We start from the raw sequence: 10,112 nt of genomic DNA on the forward strand, positions 1-10,112 counted from the left end.
TTACTTCCACACAGGAGACATAATCTGTTTACAGGAGACCTAGGCCATAGGCAAAACCACACAGCCAGTATACTATGAATTTCAATCCCCAGCAATAAAATGCAACATATTTGGCTGCCCGTCAGGAGGTTTGTCAGTTTATGTGTAACATGACCAAAAAATAGAGGTAACTGAATAAGCAATAACTTACACACACTTTATGCGCTGTGCATTAAAGGCCTAAAATGCAACTTTGAACCAATCCCACTGCTGTTTACAAATTGCTGCGTCAACGTAGTGCTGCATAAAGAAAACAGCCCATAAACAACGTAAGCATTGCAATCTAAGGTTTGTTAAATAAATATAACACTAATTTTCGTGTAGTTCCTAGGAATCCCCAGGACCTGCGTGTTTTGGATGACCTAAACTGAGGGCTTGGTGTCCAAACTGATTCCGGACATCCCCACAGGATGTGTCAGCCGTTAGTCCAGCTAGCCCTACGGTGCCACTACCACCCCCCTGTATCTTTCAGTGGTGTAGGTAGTTTCTGGCAACAACTGAACATGACAACCCCAATACCTCAGGGGTCGTGGAAAACAGTACAGTACTTTTCACTCAGTCACTCGTGCTTACTTATTCACAGAAAATTACATAGGATGGCGGTTAGGACGTTGTAATTAGTATTTAGTCCAGCGTCAATCTTGTGTAAAACATGTGCTGCAACAATCAGGAGACGAAAGCATACTCCTACAATGCACGCCCTACGTAACTTGCCTAAATGTGCCTAGCCTAGATATGTAGGTGTAGCATGTATACGTGTATAGATATATATGTGAATATAGCCAAGAATCCCCTAGCGTAGAACCATCCCCCTCACCTGACGGTAGAGAATGAAGAACCACATCTCTGCTCCGAGGATGACACCCCGCAAGGGATGTCAGACCGTTGCATGTCGCAGATTCAGCATACAGGACCCTATGTCAGCGAGGAAGGAATTCTCCTCTGATTTGCAGGGGAAATAAGGGTCTTATATACTAGAGTGGTCACTCCAGAGTTTCTTCTAAAATCGATATGTTTCGAAAATAGTTTTGTAAACAATCATAAATGTTTTTGCAAACAAATGCGATCATGCACAGCGGGCCTGTTGGCCAAGGATGAAAAAAAGTAGTGACCCTTATACAGAATAATTATGCAGTACCTAAGGACATGTTTATGTACATCAGGTACAGGGATCATGATAGAACACTAAGAGCCTGTTGTCGAAGAGATAGGAGCAAACTACTGGGTAAAAGGTCACCCATTCAGGATTGTTATTGTCGTGTGTATGGGACAATTGTAGGAAAGTGGAATCTGCTTCTTATGTTTACCCCCACTTTTTGCTGATGTCAAACTGTTTTGGGCCTAGTCTGACTGTGATCCTGCTATCCAGGACCCCAGTCTATCTGCTTTCTCCCATGAATTGATATGCATTTACTTAGGTACACACAAGATTGGATTCTGGGGTACCCTTATCAGTCCCTAGTATATAGTACACCATGTACTCAGGGCATAGGTACCCCAGAGGCCACCCATGGGCTGCAGCATGTATTATGCCACCCATGAGAGGCCATCCAAAATGACACGACAGGCCTGCTACTGCAGACTGTGTAAGATGGCGCTTACACCCCTTACTGAGATATAGGTTCACTATATCTATCTAAATCACTACAATTAAATACCTGTCAGTCACCCCATGGCAGGCCTTATCAATTCTGTAGGCAGGGTGCTGGGTTTTACGTGAGAGGGTGCCTTAGCAGAGCCCCTCTGCAGCCTTCAGAGACCATTTCCTGGGGTTGTCTGCGATGCAGCCAGACATATATGTTTAAGTGCATTATAACCTCGCTGTAAATGCTAGCTTTAAAACGGCTGCTTAGAAACATGTTGTGTTTGGTATCAAACACCTTGGAATCATTACTCCACACCAGTAACTGGTGTGGGAGGTGTGATTCCACCCTTCTAGAACCACTACTGTGAGTCACCGGTCTACCCTGTATCAGCTTTCATGACCTGGGCAGCACAAAATGGATGCTGCCAGCCACAGACTCGATTCTGCTCTCCTGCTGCTGAGCCAAGCTCGAGCAGAAGAAGGCATGACAATAGGCATCCTGTCACAGGGAGGTGTAACCACCTTCCAGACAGGGTTAAGTGTATTGGGGCTGGGTGGGTGCACTCAGAGTGCCAGAAAGTCTGCACTGGGGGCACATTTGGTGTCCCTGTGCATAGTCCAGCTCAAACCAGTTCTGGGAGCCATTGGCTCCTGCTCTGGCGCAAACCTGAACAAAGGACATGGGTGTATCCACCCCTCTGTCCTGTCCCTCCCCTAGGAGGGTCCACAGAATCCGTCCAACCCCTTCCCATGGGAATAAAGTGGGTTACCTGACTACAGGACCAAGTACTTCAACTGCCTGCACGATGCTGGATGAGTGAAGAATCTCCCTTGGAGTAAAGGAGTTACTCCCCCGCAAAAGCAGGCACCTAAACGCATCTGACTGGTTTGCTTCTCCCAAGCTCCTGAGGAAACCGAAGATTTTAGCAACACAGGAGGTGGGTTCCCGAAGGTCTCTGAGGTAGATCTGCCCTCTCAGCGATTCTGAGACCAGTATACCTCGTGGGGACCGTGCAATCCGAACCCCTGTGCACCGCGTACATTTGCAGTTGCATTATGCTTAGTGACAATTCCTGAGTTTGTGCATTAGACTTTGTGTAGTCCTGACCCCGAGCAGTATTTGCACTGAAGATTTCCGGCCTCCACTCCTCAAGTGTCCTGGGGGCTGGTACTTTGCAAACATGCTTGAGGTCTCCTTGCGATACCTCAAGGAGGGTCCTGGCGAGGGTCACCTTGTTTGTTCTTGGGCTTACCTGGTTGCTCCAGACATGCCCTGACTCTCCATTGCTTGGAGAGTCCCCTGGACCTTGCTAGTCCACTCCGTAACCTGTTTCCTCTGACTGCATGGGTTGCATTTGCCTAGGCTTGTTGGTGCTCCAGGAAGACATCGACCCCTCAGCACTCGACATCCTCCGTGGGACAGCTCACCTCCAGATCCTGGTCATCCTAGACATCTCCTGGTCCCCGTGGATGCAGAGTCAAGCAACCCTTCTTTGCACCTGAAGCACCCGACATCGGTGGGCATTCGACTACCGAGTCTCTGTTCACCTGAATTGACCCAGACTCTGTCCCTTTGCCTTCAGGTTCCTCTCACCTTGAATCCAGGCTTGGATTCCACCGGATACTCTTCGCCTTCCTGGCACCAGTACTTCTTTGCAGCACTCCAATGAAAATGACAAAGGTTTCTGACACCACTTGACCCCCTATGTACCCAGCTCCTCTGGGATAGGTAACACGGGTACTTGGGTGCTCACTAGTGGATTGGCCTTAGAACCCCCTAAGTTCCAAAGGGTTTGCTCGAAGTCCTCTTAGAAGTGTCCTTAACTTGTAAATTTCCAACCGCCACTTTCCCATAGAGTTGTACGGAGCACGCGTCTGTGTTTCCTCACTGCACCCGTCCTCCGTGGGCTCCCTGTGTCACTCCTCTAGGTGGTTCCTTGGGGTCCCAGCCATTCTACGTGCTCTAGGCACTGTCTAGTCAAGTCGTTGTTGTTATACCATTTTTTTAGTATATGGTTCGGTCCCCCCTGGAGCCGGCTGTGTATTGTTCTATTTACGAATGTTCTATTGATTCAGTATTGTGTGCTTTGTGCCCTAGTCTCATGTAGAGACTAGTAGAGTGTTATTAATAAATACATATTTTTATATAAACACGGTCTGGTTCTGCTTTCATTTAGGAGGTATCCTGGTAAAACAAGCAGCTTTACATTCCTTCAAGATTAAACCTGAAGGCTGCTCTCCATAGCTACCACTAGGATAGCTTTCAATAAGGCTATCTTTGACCTCATACATCATAATGGTCGTGTGGCCTGGTACAGGGTGCCCATTTTAATTAGTGGACAGCATATACCAGGCCGCCTTCTCACATTGGTGTGCAGCAGTTGGGATTCAAACTTGCTATTGTTTTACCAGATAAATCTCGTTGAATGATTAACTGAAAACCACTAAGTAGTAGGTACATACAATACATCAAGATTAGAAAAGTAAGTTCAACTGAACTTGGAGTTGGATAAGCCAAGGGTCTAGCACACCCTTTCTCCAACTCAAGAGAGTTTAGTCTCCACTGGGTTAGGTAGGTGCCTACACCACATAACACTAGTATGTCTTTTAGAGGAGAACCAAGTGGTTCTTTGCCAACTAGGTACAATGGTCATTCATTTCAAGAATTGAAAGCCATGTGTGTATCCAGTAAGTTGAGGACAGGGAGCACAGCAAACACCCAACATCTCATAGAGATTTTGCTATTAGATGACCTTAGGAAGATCCTAGGGTCTGTTGAGGTAGATAGAGTGGGTGGAACAGGGAATGAGAAAAGGCCAGGAAGTGAAAGCTTCTTTGACATTGACTCAAACCCTGACCAGGAGAATCAAAATGATTCTAACCTGGACAACATAGATCTTCCTTTAGGTGGGGGAGAAGACCCCAATGGCCCTCTCCTTAATCCACCAGGAAGAGTACAGTGTTTACCTAGGAGATCCAGAACTCCCTCTGTAGAATCTCATCACGCAGGGACTTCTGTAGGGACTTCCATATCAAATAAGAGGGAATCCTCTCATGATAGACAGTGCCAATTTCTGGAGCTTGAGTGAGTCGAGCTCAGGCTCAGGAAAGAGCAATTGGCCTTAGACAGGGAATCTCTAGAGCCCCAGAGAGCAACAAAGAGAATGGGACTAGAGTCCCATGGTGGCAGCAACAGTGTCCCTAGGATTAGAGAGTATACTCATGATCACAGGAACCTGAACATGATAGTCCCTTCCTATCAAAGTGGGGATGACATCCACAAATGGATAACTGCACTAAGAGAGGGAATGTAAAGTACACAGGGTCACTCAAGAGCAGCGGGCAGCTATCTTGCGGTTCTCCTTTGCTGACAAAGGTAGAGATAAGCTCCTCACTGTTAGAGAAGAGGATGCTGACAATTGTTCAATCCTGAAGAGTGCTCTCATTGATGGGTTTGGCTTAACCACTGAACAGTATAGGATTAAGTTCAGAGACACCCAGAAGGCACAGACTCAGGACTGGGTTGACTTTGTAGATTGTGCTACTAAGGCTCTGGAAGGCTGGTTACTTGGCAGTAAGGTGTGTGATTTTAAAGGATTGTACAATTTAATTATGAGGGAGCAGATCCTTATTAATTGCCAAAATCAGTTGTTGCATCAGTACTTCGTAGATTCTGATCTGACCTCTCCCAAAGAATTGGGAAAGAAGACAGACAAATGGGTCAGAACCAGGGTGAAGCAGAAAACTCAGAATCAAGGTGTTGACCATAAGAAGCAAGATGCAAAAACTTCAGATAAGGGCGGGGAGAAGGGTAAAGACCAGAAGTCTTCACAAGAGCCCCAAAAACCTGCATCTGGAGGGGAGTCGCAATCTAACAAAGGAAAAGGCAAAAAGAAAACTTGGTGTCATATCTGTAGAGAGAAGACACATTGGACAAAGGATGCCAATTGTCCAAGGGCCAAGGAATCCACTCCAGCCACCGCTGCGCCTAAGGCAACTGTTCCCCCTAGCTCAGTTCCAAGTGGTGGTGTACAGAACAAAGATAGAGTAGGGTTAATCTTGGGATCTGAGATGGATTCTGGCCTAGTCAGAATTCCAACTAAGGCTGTTTTAGTCTGTGATGGAGGCATGGCTATTGCCTCCTTATTAGTCAGTCCCAGTAACCTGGGCAAATACAGACAACAGCCTTTGATCAATGGTAAGGAGGCCATGGCATACAGGGACACAGGTACAAATGTCACAATGGTGACAAAAGATCTTGTGGACCCTGAACAGATCATACTTTGTGAGATGCACCAAGTGACCAATGCAAGCAATGTCAGGACAGGCCATTTCTTGGCTGTTGTGAATTTCACCTGGGGAGGGGTAACTGGCCCTAAGAAAGTTGAGGTTAGCTCAGACCTCCCTGTAAAATGCTTGTTGGGCAATGATTTGGAGACTTCAGCTTGGGCTGAGGTGGAACTCAGGACACATCCAGAAATGCTGGGCATCCCTGCAGATGTGTTTGCAATGACTAGGTCACAGCAAAAATGTCTTCCACTGAACAGGCCCTGGATCCTGAAAAGATGGACCAGGTGCCTTCCAAGAGAAAGAGAAGAAGGGGTAAGGCAGTGTCTTCTCCCCTACCTTAGAGTGAGGACCAGTCTCTAGAGGGAGGTGACCTCAGTCCCTGTGAAGGTACTGTCTCAAAGGAACTTGAACCTGATCAGGTTGAGTTCTTGGGGACAGGGGGCCCTTCCAGGGTAGATCTGAGCCAGGAGCAGCTGAGCTGCCCCTCTCTTGAACCTCTCAGACAGCAAGCTGCTGCTGAGGCTGCTGGGAGTGCCAGTGGGTCCCACAGGATCTACTGGGATGATGGACTTCTGTATTCAGAGGGTAGAGACCCCAAGCCTGGTGCTATCAGGAGGTTGGTTATACCTCGGAAGTTTAGAGGCTTCCTATAAACACTGGCACATGAAATCCCATTATCAGGACACCTAGGCCAAAGTAAGACCTGGGACAGGCTTGTCCCTCACTTTCACTGGCCTCACATGTCAGAACACACAAAGGAGTTTTGTCGCTCCTGTATCACTTGCCAAGTCAGTGGTAAGGAAGGTGGTACTACAAAGGCCCCCCTGATACCACTACCTGTGGTGGGGGTTCCCTTTGAGAGGGTTGGGATTGACATTGTTGGTCCCAAGGATCCTCCAACTGCATATGGGCACAGATTCATACTAGTGGTGGTGGACCATGCCACTATGTATCCAGAGGCAATTCCCCTTAGGACTACCACAGCTCCTGCTGTGGCTAGAGCTCTCCTGGGAATTTTTTACAGAGTGGGTTTCCCTAAGAAGGTAGAATCAGACAGAGCTGCAAACATTATGTCTGGCTACCTGACTGCTATGTGGATGGAGTGTGGAGTGAATTACAAATTTACCACACCCTATCACCCACAATGCAATAGGTTAGTTGAGAGATTCAACAATACCCTCAAGGGCATGATAAAAGGTCTCCCTGAAAAGCTTAGGCGCAGATGAGACATCCTTTAGCCCTGCCTTCTCTTTGCCAACAGAGAGGTTAATCAGATGGGGGTTGGTTACAGTCCTTTTGAACTTCTGTTTGGACATCCAGTTAGGGGTACCTTATGTTTGGTTAAGGAGGGATGGGAGTTACCTCTCAAACCACCTAAACAGGACATAGTGGACTATGTACTTGGTCTCCGCTCCCGGATGGCTGAGTACATGAAAAAGGCATCCAAAAACCTCGAGGCTAGCCGGGAATTGCAAAAGGCCTTGCATGACCAAAAGGCTGTTTTGACTGTATACCAGCCAGGACAGAAGGTATGGGTGTTGGAGCCTGTGGCCCTAGCAGCCCTCCAAGACAAGTGGAGTGGGCCCCATACCATTCTTGAGCAAAGGGGATAGGTTACCTACCTTGTGGACCTTGGAACTCGCAGGAGCCCCCAGAGGGTGCTCCATGTGAACAGACTCAAGCCATATGTGGACAGGGCAGACATGGGCTTGCTCATGGCTACTGATGACGGACAGGAGGAAGAGAGTGCTCCACTCTCTGATCTCCTCTCACAGAACACTGATGATGGTTCAGTTGATGTTATAGCCTTGGCAGGCAGCCTCACTGAACAGCAACAGACTGATTGCAGGAAAGTCCTCAATCAATACAGACACATGTTTTCACTGACTCCAAGTCAGACTACCTAGTGAACACATGAGGTGGACACAGGTGACAGTCTGCCTGTTAAAAATAAGATTTACAGGCAACCTGATCATGTCAGGGACTGTATCAGGACTGAAGTCCAGAAGATGTTGGAACTGGGAGTGATTGAGCCCTCAGATAGCCCTTGGGCTACTACAGTAGTCTTGGTACCAAAATCTCACACCCAGGGTGGTAAGAGAGAGATGAGGTTCTGTGTTGACTACAGGGGAGTCAATGCATTCACTAGGACTGATGCTCATCCAATTCCAAGGGCAGATGAACTAATTGATACTTTGGCCTCAGCCAAGTTCTTAAGTACATTTGACCTGACAGCTGGCTACTGGCAAATCAGATTAGCTGATGATGCAAAACCAAAAACAGCATTTTCAACCCCTAGTGGGCACTACCAATTTGTGGTGATGCCTTTTGGCTTGAAGAATGCACCTGCCACATTTCAAAGGCTGGTGAATAAAGTTCTCACAGGTCTGGAAGCCTGTAGTGCAGCTTATCTAGATGATATTGCTGTCTTTAGCTCTACCTGGGAGGATCACCTGGTCCATCTGAGAAATGTTTTGGAGGCCTTGAAGAAGACAGGCCTCACTATCAAGGCCACCAGGTGCCAGATAGGGCAGATTAAGGTTGTATACCTAGGCCACCTTGTAGGTGGAGGACAGGTTCAACCTCTGCAGAGCACAATCCAAAACATCATGGATTGGGTTGCACCAACTACCCAGACTCAGGTCAGAGCTTTCCTGGGCCTGACTGGGTACTACAGGAGGTTTGTCAAAGGTTATGGCTTCATAGTGACCCCTTTGAATTATGTAACTTCCAAAAGAATGCCTAAGAAAGTTCAGTGGACAGTTAACTGTCAAAAGGCATTTGATGACCTGAAGCAGGCCACGTGCACTGCTACCAGTCTGCAAGTTGTGATTATTCCAAACAATTCATTGTTCAAACTGATGCATCTGAGTTGGGGGTAGGGGCTGTGTTATCACAACTGAGTGAAGAGGGTCAGGATCAGCCAGTAGCTTTTATTAGCAGAAGGCTGACCCCCAGAGAGAAACGTTGCTCAGCTATTGAGAGGGAAGCCTGTGCCGTGGTTTGGGCTCTGAAGAAGTTGAGGCCACTCACTTTCTTTTTCACACAGACCATAAGCCCCTCTTATGGCTAAAACAGATGAAGGTTGAAAACCTTAAACTCTTGAGGTGGTCCATTTCCCTACAGGGGATGGACTATACAGTGGAACACAGACCTGAGAGGAACCATGCCAATGCAGATGGACTCTCCAGATATTTCCACTTAGAACATGAAGACTCAACTGGTCAAGGTTAGTTTTATGTCCTTACATTTGGGGGGGTTGTGTAGGAAAGTAGTATCTGATTCTCATGGTTACCCCCACTTTTTGCTGATGTCACACTGTTTTTGGCCTAGTCTGACAAGGATCCTGCTATCCAGGACCCCAGTCTATCCGCTTTCTCCCTTGAATTGATATGCATGTACTTTAGGTACACTCCAGATTGGATTTCGGGGTACCCTTATCAGTCCCTAGTATATGGTACACCATGTACCCAGGGCATAGGTACCCCAGAGGCCTCCCATGTGCTGCAGCATGTATTTTGCCACCTCTGAGAGGCCATCCAAAATGACACGACAGGCCTGCTACTGCAGACTGTGTAAGATGGTGCTTGCATTACTTACATAGGTTCACTATATCTATCTAAATCACTACACTTAAATACCCCTATGGCAGGCCTTATCAATCCTGAAGGCATGGTGCTGGGTTTTACATGAGAGGGTGCCCCTGCGTGAGCAGAGACCCTCTGCAGCCTTCGGAGACCACTCTCCAGGGTTGTCTGTGATGCAGCCAGACATATATGTTAAAGTGCATTATAACCTTGGTGTAAATGCTAACTTTAAAACGGCTGCTTAGAAACATGTCGTGTTTGGTGTCAAACACCTTGGAATCATACCTCCACACTAGTAACTGGTTTGGGAGGTAGGAATCCACCCTTGTAGAACCACTACTGTGGGTTACCGGTCTACCCGGTACCAGCCTTCACGACCTGGGCAGCACAAAATGGATGCTGCCAGCCACAGATATGATTCTGCTCTCCTGCTGCTGAGCCAAGCTCGAGCAGAGAAAGGCATGACAATAGGCATCCTGTCACAGGGAGGTGTGACCACCTCCCAGACAGGGTTTAGTGTATTTGGGCTGGGTGGGTGCACTCAGAGTGCCAGAAAGTCTGCTCTGGGGGCACATTTGGTGTCCCTGTGCAAAGTCCAGCTCAAACCAGTT

This window comes from Triturus cristatus, chromosome 8, assembly GCF_964204655.1.
Source record: "Triturus cristatus chromosome 8, aTriCri1.1, whole genome shotgun sequence".
NCBI classification, from domain to species: domain Eukaryota; kingdom Metazoa; phylum Chordata; class Amphibia; order Caudata; family Salamandridae; genus Triturus; species Triturus cristatus.